Below are 14071 nucleotides of genomic sequence, written 5' to 3'. Positions count from 1 at the left end.
TCCTAGAAGCGAAGAAGTTCAAGAGTAAATAGAGGGGGCCCAACAAAGGTGTCGAGTGCAATCCACTCGACCTACCATTCGCTCGGAGACCCCTCCTTGTTTAGGTCACTCGACCACTAAACCACTCGACGTGTAGAAGACCTAAAGCCACTCCGCGCAGCAACGGTTGGGCGTTTACTCATATACTTAATGATCATTTATAGCACTTTATTACGGACGTTACCTGTAACGCTCTCTCTTTATGTACATTGAACCCTGTGTAACGGAGGGGAGCTGGGGTCCTGGCACACTCTATATAAGCCACCCCCCTCCTCTGGGACAAGGGTTCGCACCCCTGTAAACACACACATACGTAATCCAGTCGACCGCCTCCGGGCTCCGAGACGTAGGGTTGTTACTTCTTCCGAGAAGGGCCTGAACTCGTAAAACTCGTGTGTAGAACTTCGCCATAGCTAGGATCTTGCCTCTCCATACTTACCCCCGTATTCTACTGTCATTCTTAGTACCACGACAGTTGGCGCCCACCATGGGGCAGGTGTCTTAGCGACTTGTTGGAGAAGTTGCAATTTTTCCGATCCCCATCACCATGGTTTCTGGCAGAGGATTGGCCGAGGGCCGCGAGATCCGTCTCGGCGCGCTCGTGTTCGTCGCCGACGACTCCGCTTGGCTCCAAGAGGCTCCACTCGACGTCGAGGCGCTCCCCGTCCACGGGGCAACGCACTTTTGCGCGTGCGTCTGCGGCGTCCTTCTGCGGCAGCCGTCGACTCAGTATCGGTCGGCTCCTGTGGCGTCCTCGCTCCCTGTTGTTCGCCGGCGTAAGCATTCCGGTCGATCGCGGCTCCAGCGGTGGGTGAGGCACGCGGTGGCTCGCCAGTCGACCACCCCACAAGTCGCGGCAATCGAGCCCAACGAAACTCTCTACGGCTTGTTCGACCTGTCGACCGGCTCCGTCGAGACGACACCCGAGTGCGACAGCAGTTACCCCGCGACGGAAGTCCTAATGGTCAACAGACCGCGCAGTCCTCCTGGCTTCCCCCGCGACGACGGTGGCGATGGCGGCAGCGATCCGTCGCACGTCCACGAGGAGTACCGCCCCGAGCCCCTCTCTTCACAGCAGAGGGAAGAGCTTCGTCGCCGTAACATGGATGCACTTCACACTCCTATCGTTGGAGAAACCCTCGAGGCCCGGGCCTTGGAGGAGGTGCGCCTGGCCAACTTGGCTGAGCGCACTCGACTGGTGAACCTCCAGCACGCACTCGACGGGCGTGCTCGGCAGTGGATTCCTGAGTCCAGTCGACGATAGCTTTTTTCTGCCTCCAACTCAGGTATACCGAACTCCGATTCAGAATCTCACAGCAGCAGCCCGAATAGCAGAGTCGATTCAGCCTTCCCAGTCAGAAGCTGGCAGAGGTTTGATGCAGATCTGGGCTTTACTCCGGGTAGCAGGAGAGCAGAACACAGCAGTGTCTCAGTCGCGGAATAGGATTCATAGCAGATCTGTGATGGCAGACACAGTTCAGTCGGCTCACAGCCCAAGATCGTCTCCAAGGCGTGAGGGACGTGGAGATCGGCGAGATCAGTACAGAAACCGTGAGCAGTATGATCAACGACTCGACCACGATGATCATCGTCGAGTGCCCACGCCTTCCCCAAGGAGTGGGTCATACGTGCCTCGGCAGCACGATGACAGACGCCCTCACGGTGGTGGGCGAAGGATTCCAGTCGACCCCCGAGAGTCGGGCTTTGATGCGAGATCTATTCTTGTTCAGGGTCTGGTTGACAGGAACAGAGCTCACAAAGAAGGTCATGACAGAGACTATCCGACTGGCAGCAGAGTGCATGTCTCAGGCCCAGAGTGTTTCAGCAGAGCCATCAGGGCTGCAGTGATTCCTCCCAACTTCAGGTTGGCGACTGGAGTCAGCGAGTTCACTGGTGAGTCCAAGCCTGACACTTGGCTTGAGGACTACCGAGTGGCTGTTCAGATTGGCGGCGACAATGATGAAGTGGCCATGAAGCACCTTCCTCTGATGTTGGAGGGCTCGGCCAGAGCGTGGTTGAATCAGTTAGCACCTGGCAGCATATATAGTTGGGATGAACTCGCCCGAGTGTTTGTTAGAACCTTTGAAGGTACATGCAAACGGCCAGTAGGGTTAACAGAGTTGCAATCCTGTGTGCAGAAACCGAATGAAACCTTGAGGGATTATATCCAGAGATGGATCACGTTGCACCACACAGTGGAGAATGTGTCAGATCACCAAGCAGTTTGTGCCTTCAAGGAAGGTGTCAAGTATCGAGAATTGAACCTGAAGTTCGGTCAGACCGGGGATATGTCTCTGAGTCGGAGATGGAGATTGCCACCAAGTATGCTAATGGTGAAGAGGAGGATCGACTCCGGAGTGGCAAGCACAAAACTGTTGCCCAAGAAACCGGAGGAGGGAATTCCAGTCGGAAGCAGAAGCGCAAAGCCGATCCGGTTGCTCCTGGTGAAGCCTTAGCCGTGACTCAAGGAAAGTTCAAGGGGAAGCCCAAAGGGCCGTGGAACCCCAAGAAAGTGAAAGATCAAGATGGAAATGATGTGTTGGATTTACCATGCCACATTCACACCAAAAAAGATGAAGAGGGTAATTTCATTTACCCTAAACATACCACTCGACAGTGTCGGCTCCTGATCCAGCAGTTCCGAGAGAAACAGCCCAAGGAGAAGGAAAAGGAGTCGGGCAAGGGTGAGGATAAAGAAGAAGAAGATGATGGTTTCCCCAACGTCAATTCCACTCTGATGATTTTTGCTGATGTTGAGAGCAAAAGTCGACTGAAAGTCATTAACAGAGAAGTGAACATGGTCGCTCCGGCGACACCCAGTTATTTGAAGTGGTCTCAGACTGCCATTACATTCGACCAGTCTGATCACCCAGCGCACATAGCCACCCCTGGGAGGCAAGCGTTGGTGGTCGACCCAGTTGTTGAAGGCACTCGGCTAACTAAGGTACTGATGGATGGTGGCAGTGGCCTGAATATACTTTATGCTGAAACCTTGAAAGGGATGGGCATTTCGTTGTCCAAACTCAGTGAAAGCAATATGAGTTTCCATGGGGTTATACCTGGAAAGAAGGATGAATCACTCGGCCAGATCGCCCTCGATGTGGTTTTCGGTGATTCCAAGAATTACCGCAAAGAAAAGTTGACGTTTGAAGTCGTGGATTTCCAGAGTGCTTATCATGCTATTCTGGGTAGGCCTGCTTATGCATGTTTTATGGCTCGACCATGTTACGTGTACCTCAAATTGAAGATGCCTGGTCCCAGAGGAGTGATCACTATCACTGACAATCGGCAGAAGGCAGAAGAGTGCTTCCAGAAGGGCTCAAAGATCGCCGATGCACAAATGGCAGTAGTAGAATTGCAAGAGTGTCAGAAAAATGCAGATCCGAGTGATTTGCTACGAGCCAAGAAGCCTGCCACAGACTCTGCATTTCAGTCGTCCGGTGAAACGAAGCCGATTCACATTCACCCGACCGATCCCAATGCTGCTCCGACTCACATCTCAACAACGCTTGACAGCAAATAGGAAGAAGCGCTCATCCAGTTCCTCCGTGAGAACTGGGACATCTTTGCATGGAAACCTTCTGACATGCCGGGTGTACCCAGGGAACTGGCTGAGCATCGTTTGCGAGTCGACCCGAAGGTAAAACGAGTCAAGGAACATCTTCGACGGTCCGCCGTACAGAAGAGGAAAGCAATTGGTCAGGAAGTAGCTCGGCTCCTGGCAGCTGAGTTCATCCGAGAAATCTACCACTCCGAGTGGCTCGCCAATGTTGTCATGGTCCCCAAGAAGGACGATTCACTTCGCATGTGCATTGACTTCAAGCATATCAATCGGGCCTGCCCGAAAGATCATTTTCCTCTCCCCCGCATTGACCAAATCGTTGACTCGACTGCGGGGTGTGAGCGATTGTCTTCTCTGGACGCCTATTCCGGGTATCATCAGATCCGACTGTATGGACCCAATGAGATAAAAACAGCTTTCATCACTCCATTCGGGTGCTTCTATTATGTCACCATGCCATTCGGCCTGAAGAACGCTGGAGCCACATTCATGAGGATGATTCAGAAGCGTTTGCTCACTCAAATCAGTCGGAATGTGGAAGCATACATGGATGACATTGTGGTCAAGTCACGTAAGGGTTGTGACCTGCTGGCTGACCTTGCTGAAACTTTTGCCAACCTCAGAAGGTATGATATCAAGCTTAATCCATCAAAGTGCACATTCGGAGTTCCTGGCGGAAAATTACTCGGTTTCCTCATTTCCAAACGAGGGATCGACGCTAACCTAGAGAAAGTTGGTGCTATACTCCGGATGAAACGCCCTGTGCGTGTGCACTATGTCCAGAAGCTTACTGGTTGTTTGGCCGCCTTGAGTCGATTCATTTCTCGCCTCGGTGAAAAGGCATTGCCTCTTTACCGACTGGTGAAGAAGTCTGATAAGTTTGAGTCGACTCCCGAAGCGGATGCAGCGTTTGTAGAGCTCAAAGCCCTGCTTTCCACCCAGCCAGTGCTTGCTGCCCCAATCAGCAAAGAGCCTTTACTGCTTTATATTGCAGCCACTGGACAAGTTGTCAGTACAGTACTCACGGTCGAGCGGGAAGAAAAAGGAAAAGCCTATAAAGTTCAGCGCCTAGTATATTATGTTTCTGAAGTTCTGACTCCATCAAAGCAAAGATATCCACATTATCAGAAGCTTGTTTATGGGATTTACATGACCACGAAGAAGGTTGCACACTATTTCTCTGACCACTCCATTATAGTCGTCAGCGACGCTCCATTATCAGAGATTCTGAACAACAGAGATGCAACTGGTCGAGTGGCAAAGTGGGCGATTGAACTCCTTCCCTTGGATATCAAGTTTGAGGCAAAGAAAGCTATCAAGTCCCAAACAATAGCAGATTTCCTCGCCGAGTGGATCGAACAGCAACTGCCGACTCAAGTCCACTCGGAGCACTGGACCATGTTCTTTGATGGTTCCAAGATGCTGAATGGTTCCGGCGCTAGGGTGGTACTGGTATCCCCCCGAGGAGACAAGCTCAGATATGTTCTCCAGATTCACTTTGATTCCTCCAATAACGAAGCTGAATATGAAGCACTCTTATATGGGTTACGTATGGCCATTTCACTCGGCGTCCATCGCCTCATGGTCTACGGCGACTCAGATTTGGTAGTCAATCAAGTGATGAAGGAGTGGGATGTTAGAAGCCCAGCTATGAATGGTTACTGTAATGCAGTGAGAAAGTTGGAAAAGAAGTTTGAGGGGTTAGAGCTCCGTCATATACCCCGACTGAAAAATCAAGCAGCTGATGATTTGGCAAAGATAGGTTCCAAGAGGGAAGCCATTCCCAGCAATGTGTTTTTGGAACACATTCATACACCTTCAGTTCAAGAAGATCCTTTCACTGAAGAGCCCCTGCAGCCTAAGAGTGCCACAGATCCGACTGAAGTCAAAGTCCCAGCCGTGGTCGACTTAATCATGGAGGTTTTGGTCATCACTCCCGACTGGACAGTGCCATACATTGCGTATATCCTTAGGAGGGAACTCCCAGAGGATGAAGAGGAGGCTCGACAGATCGTCCATCGATCCAAAGCCTTTACTGTGATAAGAGGACAGTTGTTCAGAGAAAGTGTAACTGGAGTCAGCCAGAAATGCATAACACCAGAAGAAGGTCGAGTGATCCTCAACGACATCCACTCGGGGACCTGTGGCCACCATGCATCCTCTCGGACCATTGTGGCCAAAGCATACTGAGCGGGATTTTATTGGTCACGAGCAAATGAAATGGCGAAAGATATAGTCGACAAATGTGAAGGCTGCCAGTTTTACTCCAACATGCCCCACAAGCCTGCATCAGCCCTGAAGACCATTCCACTCGTCTGGCCCTTTGCTGTTTGGGGATTAGATATGGTTGGACCCCTGAGGACTGGTAGGAGCGGCTTCACTCATGTGCTTGTAGCAGTTGACAAGTTTACCAAATGGATTGAAGCCAAGCCTATCAAGAATCTTGAAGCCAGTACTGCCGCCAGCTTCATTAGAGAGTTGACATTCAGATATGGGGTTCCGCACAGCATCATCACTGACAACGGGTCGAACTTCGATTCTGATGAGTTCAGAGCCTTCTGTGCTTCCCAAGGCACTCGAGTCGACTATGCTTCAGTCGCCCACCCCCAGTCGAATGGACAAGCGGAAAGAGCAAATGGCTTGATTCTCAAAGGACTGAAACCCCGATTGATGCGTGATCTCAAGCATGCAGCAGGCGCCTGGGTCGATGAACTTCCATCAGTTCTTTGGGGATTGAGGACAACTCCCAATCGGTCGACTGGCCGAACTCCATTCTTCTTGGTCTATGGAGCTGAAGCTGTTCTACCGAGTGACTTGCTTCACAATGCACCCCGAGTCGAGCTTTTCTCTGAAGATGAAGCAGAACAGGCCCGGAAAGACGCAATTGATCTCCTAGAAGAGGAAAGAGAGATGGCCTTAATCTGGTCGACCATTTATCAGCAAGACTTCCGTCGATTCCACGCCAGAAACGTGAGAGGTCAAGCATTTCAAGAGGGAGACTTGGTTCTTCGAGTGGATCAGCAGAAATCACACAAGCTCGCCCCTGCTTGGGAAGGTCCCTTCATCGTCACCAGAGTGCTCCACAATGGGGCATACCACCTTTACAATGTCGAACATCAGAAAGACGAGCCATGGGCTTGGAATGCGGAGCTGCTTGTAACACCCCGCATGTAACTTGCCATATTTGTAACTCCGACTCTTGCCATTTCCAGCTATGTGATATGTTTTTCCCTCCGTTGTTGGGTTTTGTCTTTCGTTTTGTATTTTGTCATGTCATGCATTTTCATATCATATCATCATGTGCATTGCATTCGCATACGTGTTCGTCTCATGCATCCGAGCATTTTCCCCGTTGTCCGTTTTCCAATCCGGCGCTCCTATCTCCTCCGGTGCACCCCTCTAGTTTTCTTTCGTGTGCGTGTGTCAAACTTTCTCGGAATGGACCGAGGCTTGTCAAGTGGTCTTAATATACCACCCGGAGACTACCGGTCAAGTTTCGTTCCATTCGGAGGCCGTTTGGTACTCCAACGGTTAACCGGGCCTCCGCAATGTCCATTTGAGTGTCCAGCAAAAACCCCCTCCAAAACCAGCCCAAAACCCACCAAACTCTCTTCCATGCTCTAGGTCGTTCGATCACGATCGTGTGGGCGAAAACCGCACCTCATTTGGAGTCTCCTAGCTCCCTCTACCTATAAATGAGTGGACATCCCGAAAAACGAAATCTCAGACGAACCCTAACCCTATCCCTCCGCGCCGCCGGACGCGTCCGTACCCCGCCGGACACGTCCGCCGCCGCGCCCCGTCCAGTCCGGAGCCGCCACGTGTCATCGCCGGCCTTCCTCCGCCGCGGCCCGCCAGGCCCGCCGCCGGCCCGCGGGCCGCGGCGCGCGCCTCCGCGCCGGTCTTCCTCGCCGCCGCCGCTCACCTCGGGTGCGCCGCCGCCTCGGGTGCTCCCCTCGCCGGCCGTGCTCCCCGCGCCGCCCGGCGCCGGTCGGCCCCGCCGCCGCGCGCTCCCTCCGGCGCCGCCCCCGCCGGCGACCGGCGCCTGCCCTTCCTCCGGCTCGCCGCCTCCTCCCTCCGCCAAAGGCCCCGCCGGCCTCTCCTCTTCTCCCGCCGGTGAGCCTCCCGCCGGAAGTCCCGAGCCCGTCGAGGAGCTCCCCGATCTGGATCTCGCTCGGCGTGAGTTGACTTTTTCCCCGAAACCCCCTTTTTTTCCTAAGTCTGGAATTTCATCAGCAAGTGCCTTGTTCCCGATGCGATAACTTTGTGCATGTAGCTCCGATTCGCGCGTATAATATGTCAAATTGTTCGCCTCGTGATGCTCTTCATTTTGTTCAATTGCACCATGTTCATTAGAGGTCATCTTGATGCCCAAATCTTCGTTGGAAGAGGGCTAGTTGCTGTTAATCTCTGGTTCTTATCAGAACTTGGAGATTTGTCATTTTTGTATCATTTATTCTGTGCATCTTTTGAGCATGAGCTCTACATGTGTTTTGAAGTATGCCATGCCATCTTTCCAGTGGTATAGTCCATGTATTTTTGTGATCTCTGTGGTGACTAGCACAAGCATGCAAAGTAGGCCCCGTAATATTTCTGATTTCAGGGACTTAGTGTTTTCTCTAAGTCTTCGTCTGCTGTAATTTTGTTGCCATGTAAACTTGATGCTACAGAGAGATCCATGCATATTTTGGAGATGTTCAGTAAGGATGTTTTGTAGCTATAGTTGTAATTGATCCATTCCTGCAATTGTTTGCAATTTTAGAGTACCATAGCATGACTCAATCTTGCTCTACTTTTGCTATAAAATATTTCTGGCAGATTCTTAACATGATATGCATTTTTGCCAAGCTTATTGTAGTTGATCCATACATGCTATGCAATTGTTCTTGCCATGGATAGCTTCATAAACATGCCATCTTGCTGTAGGTATGCTTGGTTTGTCATGCATTGCTCTGTAGTGAGTGCATCAAGCTCACAAAGAGGCCTACATATTAATATTTCTGCCATGCTCTGTTTTCTGCTAAGTCTGAAACCTGATAACGAAACTTGCTATGTTTACATGCTTGCCATCATATCTTCTGGTCCTTTTTGGCTTATGGTCAGTAAGGGACTTTTGTCATGTGCATTTAGTAGAACACTACCATGCCTTGTTTTGCTATGTTAAGTTCCTGTAGCATGTTGATTTCGTGCTCTGAACATTGCTACCTGATGCTGATTTCTGCCATGTCCAGTTTTTCACCAAGTCTGTGAACCTGTAATCTTTTGCACTTTTGCCATGCTTGTTTGAGCTTGATATGTTGTGAACTAGCCGTAGCTCAGTGTTCATCTTTTGTCAAGCATCTCCTGTAGATTACTGCCATGTGCTTTGTTGCTATGTTGGGGTGCTGTAGCATTGTTACTTGTTGCATTTTAAGTGCTATCTTGCTGTTTATCGCAGATTAGTGTCATTCTTGTTTTGCTTGCCATTTGCAAACCGTGCATCCGATTCCGGTGATCTTTATATCGATTTCGACCGAAATCATCTCATCTTTCCAGTGGCATGCTTGGTTTGCCAAGTTACTGCCATGTTCATCATTTTCCTTCCGGAGCACGCATATGCATCGCATATCATATCTTGCATATCATACATGTTTTGCATCATGTTGCTTGCGCATTTCTCGTTGTTGATTGTGGTTCCGTTTGTTTGTGTTCTTGTCTTGGGTAGAGCCGGGAGACGAGTTCGTGAACGAGGAACCTGTCGAGTACGCTTACGAGGATCAAGCTTTCGACAACTCTGAGAATCTTGCAGGCAAGATGACCACCCCTCGAAATCACTTCTATCTTTGCTATGCTAGTTGTTCGCTCTATTGCCATGCTCGCTACCTATCACTTGCTATATCATGTCTCCTATTTTAGCCATGTCAGCCCTAACCATCCTTTCCTAGCAAACCGTTGTTTGGCTATGTTACCGCTTTTGCTCAGCCCCTCTTATAGCGTTGCTAGTTGCAGGTGAAGTTGAAGTTTGTTCCATGTCGGAACATGGATATGTTGGGATATCACAATATCTCTTATTTAATTAATGCATCTATATATTTTGGTAAAGGGTGGAAGGCTCGGCCTTATGCCTGGTGTTTTGTTCCACTCTTGCCGCCCTAGTTACTGTTATACCGGGATTATGTTCCTTGAGTTTGCGTTCCTTACGCGGTCGGGTGATTTATGGGACCCCCTTGACAGTTCGCCTTGAATAAAACTCCTCCAGCAAGGCCCAACCTTGGTTTTACCATTTGCGACCTATACCTTTTTCCCCCGGGTTTTCTAGAGCCCGAGGGTCATCTTTATTTTAAACCCCCGGGCCAGTGCTCCTCTGAGTATTGGTCCAAACTGTCAGTCGCCGGTGGCCACCAGGGGCAACTCTGGTCTGGCCTATCGGAAGCTTGGACAATCCGGTGTGCCCTGAGAACGAGATATGTGCAGCTCCTATCGGGATTTGTCGGCACATTCGGGAGGCTTTGCTGGTCTTGTTTTACCATTGTCGAGATGTCTTGTAAACCGGGATTCCGAGACTGATCGGGTCTTTCCGGGAGAAGGTTTATCCTTCGTTGACCGTGAGAGCTTATGATGGGCTAAGTTGGGACACCCCTGCAGGGTATTATCTTTCGAAAGCCGTGCCCGCGGTTATGAGGCAGATGGGAATTTGTTAATGTCCGGTTGTAGATAACTTGTCACTTGACCCAATTAAAATACACCAAGTGCGTGTGTAGCCGTGATGGTCTCTTCTCGGCGGAGTCCGGGAAGTGAACACGGTCTGTGTTATGTATGACGTAAGTAGGTGTTCAGGACCTCTTCTTGGTCATTGCTAGATGACGTCCGTTCCATTGCTTCTCTTCTCGCTCTCATTTGCGCAAGTTAGCCACCATATATGCTTTTGCCGCTGCAGCTCCACCTCTTTGCACCTCCTTTCCTATAAGCTTAAATAGTCTTGATCTCGCGGGTGTGAGATTGCTGAGTCCCCGTGACTCACAGATACTTCCAAAACAGTTGCAGGTGCCGACGATGCCAGTGCAGATGATGGCGTCGATCTCAAGTGGGAGTTCGACGAGGAACGTGGTCGTTACTATGTGTCTTTTCCTGATGATCAGTAGTGGAGCCCAGTTGGGACGATCGGGGATCTAGCATTTGGGGTTGTCTTATTTTCATCTGGATTTTGACCGTAGTCGGTCTATATGATTGTATTTTGGATGATGTATGAATGATATTTATGTATTGTGTGAAGTGGCGATTGTAAGCCAACTCTTTATCCCATTCTTGTTCATTACATGGGATTGTGTGAAGATGACCCTTCTTGCGACAAAACCACTATGCGGTTATGCCTCTAAGTCGTGCCTCGACACGTGGGAGATATAGCCGCATCGTGGGCGTTACAAGTTGGTAATCAGAGCCATCCCCGACTTAGGAGCCCCCTGCTTGATCGAATCGCTGGCGTTGTTGAGTCTAGAACAAAAATGTTTTGAGTCTTAGGATTATATATATCGGAGAGTAGGATTCTTTTTACTCCTCAGTCCCTTCGTCGCTCTGGTGAGGTCTCCTGACGTAGAAGTTTTGACTACTCTCTCCTCAAATTTCACTAAAAATTTTTTAGGATCACGCGGGTATCTTGGAATCGTTCCGATCGATTTGTGACGAGAACATTGTTCTTGGTGCCTCCTGTCATTTAGGGGTTGTGGCAGTGTCCCGGGGAGTTGAGCTCCGAGGTGTTGTCGTCACAATTTTATCGTTGCAGTTCTGGAATACCTGAGTTTCGCCGACATCGAAATCTCTTTTATGCAGTTGTTGGTGAGATCACCTCGACGCCACCCAGTACTGGGGCGGGAGTTCGGGAGTATTGCCATAACTTGTATAACGGATGTTTTTCGAAGGTTGAGGTAAACGATTTCCGAAGGTTTCTTGGTTATGTGTTGACGGATGGATACAGCTGGATCTAGGGATTGTTAGTTTGGGTGATATATATTTGTGTCCCCTGTATCCCCTACACCAGATTGCATAACCAGAAAGTTTCGGGAGTTTATAAGTGGGAATTCAAGTAGCCTTAGGATATCTTTCCGACAGACGCATGATATGAGATTGGGGTTCGACGTCTAGTGGTCCGCCTGTATACGGTTGATTTTACAGTGGTCTCGTTGTGTCTTAAAGAGTCCATGGCTTTGCCGACTCGGGGACGCTTCGTATGTCATGTGCACAGCCTTGTACATGATGGTGCTGTACGATTGAGCCCGTGTGGGCCCCACCACGAAAACTTCGGACGAAATATCTATCATATGTTTGTTCCGGCTTATTCTGCAAGCCAATACTTTGTTTTATTTTGTATTGTGGTATTCGAGTTGCTTCGAATTCATATGTTCATTCCATATCTTTTTCAAGTGGCTTCTCAACTTATGGAAGTGTGATGATTTACTACGGAATTCATTCGTTCATCTTCGTTCGAATGTTTATTGTGAAGACTATATGTTGCAATTTCTATCCGTTGATTCTACTTATCTTTTGTCTATCAAGATGCTAACGGATGTCACCCTCTTCAGGATGGCTCCGCCAACGCGTCAGAATCCGGATCGCAATGAAGGGAGTCAAGCGAACCCTCCGCCACCACCTCCACCTCCGGAGGCATGGCAAGCAATCATGGCAGCCACCAACGCCAATGCTCAGATGATTCTGCAACTCTTGCAAGAACGTACTCAAGGGCAAGGCAATCAAGGCAATCAAGGTCAAGGCAACAATCAGTTTCACTTTGCCACTCTCAACCAGTTTCTCGCAAATCAGCCCAAGTCTTTCAGCTACTGTGCCGAGGCCACGGATGCCGATGATTGGCTCGTGGACATCAACAAGCATTTTGAATGTAGCAATGTCAGGCCTGAGGACTTTGTCAAGTTCGCTTCTTTCCAGCTCAAGGACCAAGCTGCTGATTGGTTTCAGCAATACAAAGATTCCAGAGGAGGTCGTGTGATCACTTGGACTGACTTCTGTCGGGACTTCAAAGCGCACCACATTCCACAAAGTGTTGTTGAGAGCAAGCGTGAGGAGTTCCGCAATCTCAAGCAAGGAAACATGTCTGTGTATCAATACAACATTCAGTTTCAGAAACTTGCTCGCTTCGCTAAACAAGACGTTCCTGATGAGAAGAGCATGATCTATCACTTCAGAGGTGGCCTTAAAGAGGATCTGCAGTTAGCTCTCGTTCTTGTTGAGCCTACTCAGTTTGATCAATTCTACAATATGGCACTGAAGCAAGAGGCTGCTCAGCTCAAGTGTGAGGCTTCTAAGAAGAGAGTCAGGGACGCAGTTCAGTCTTCTTCTTCCTCACTTGTGACAGCTAAGCAACAGAAGTTCTGGTTGCCTCCTCCTCCTCCGTTTCGTCAGCCTTACCAGCAGAAGAACAAAGGTGGCCATGGTTCTTCAAACTCTTCCAACTCTGGCTATCAGAACAAGTCTCAGAATCAAGCTCCCAAAGTCCAATGCTCCTTATCACCGTCCACTCTCAGAGGTGACTTGCAACAAATGTCAGCAGAAAGGTCACTATGCTAACAAGTGCTTCAACCAGAGGCGTCTTCCTCCTCCTCCTCCTGTCAGATCTTCCAGCAATGCAGTGGTCAAGCATAATCCAAAGTTTGCAAAGGTGAACATGATGAATGCAGCTCAAGCGGAGGAATCTACTGATGTGATAATGGGTAATCTTCCTGTTAATGATATTCCTGCAAAAGTTCTTTTTGATACTGGTGCATCGCTTTCTTTCATATCAAGACCTTTTGCATCCAAGCATGAATTGCATTTCCAAGGATTGCCTAGGCCGTTAGCAGTTGTCTCTCCGGGCAAATGCATGAATGCAAGTTCCATGGTTCCGAATGTTACCATCAAGATGGGCGACTATAGATTTCAGTCTTCTCCAATTGTTCTTGGTGACTCGGATATTGATCTTATTCTCGGGATGGACTGGCTTTCTAAGCACAAGGCTCAACTTGATTGTGCTGCCAGAGAAATTCAATTGACACACTCGTCTGAGGATGTGATTGTTTTTGCCGCTCGTGATGAAACCATTCGGTTTTTCTCTCTCAATGAGAAGGGCGAATTGGATGCCATCTCTCAAATTCCAGTCGTTTGCGAGTATCAAGATGTCTTTCCAGAAGAGCTTCCGGGTATGCCTCCGCACCGGCCAGTTGAGTTCGTTATCGAACTAGAGCCTGGTACTGTACCCGTTTGCAAGCGTCCATACAAGCTTGGACCTAACGAGCTGAAGGAATTGAAGAAGCAGCTCGATGAACAAGAACGTCTGGGTTTGATCAGACCGAGTTCTTCTCCATGGGGTTGTGGTGTTCTTTTTGTCAAGAAGAAGGATGGCACGGACCGACTTTGTGTCGACTACCGTCCATTGAACAAGAAGACAATCAAGAACAAGTATCCACTTCCCAACATCAATGAGCTATTTGAGCAACTCAAAGGGCG

This window comes from Triticum aestivum, chromosome 6D (assembly GCF_018294505.1).
Source record: "Triticum aestivum cultivar Chinese Spring chromosome 6D, IWGSC CS RefSeq v2.1, whole genome shotgun sequence".
Lineage (NCBI taxonomy): Eukaryota > Viridiplantae > Streptophyta > Magnoliopsida > Poales > Poaceae > Triticum > Triticum aestivum.
The sequence above is the reverse complement of the archived record's forward strand: the minus strand, read 5'-3'. Positions refer to the sequence as shown.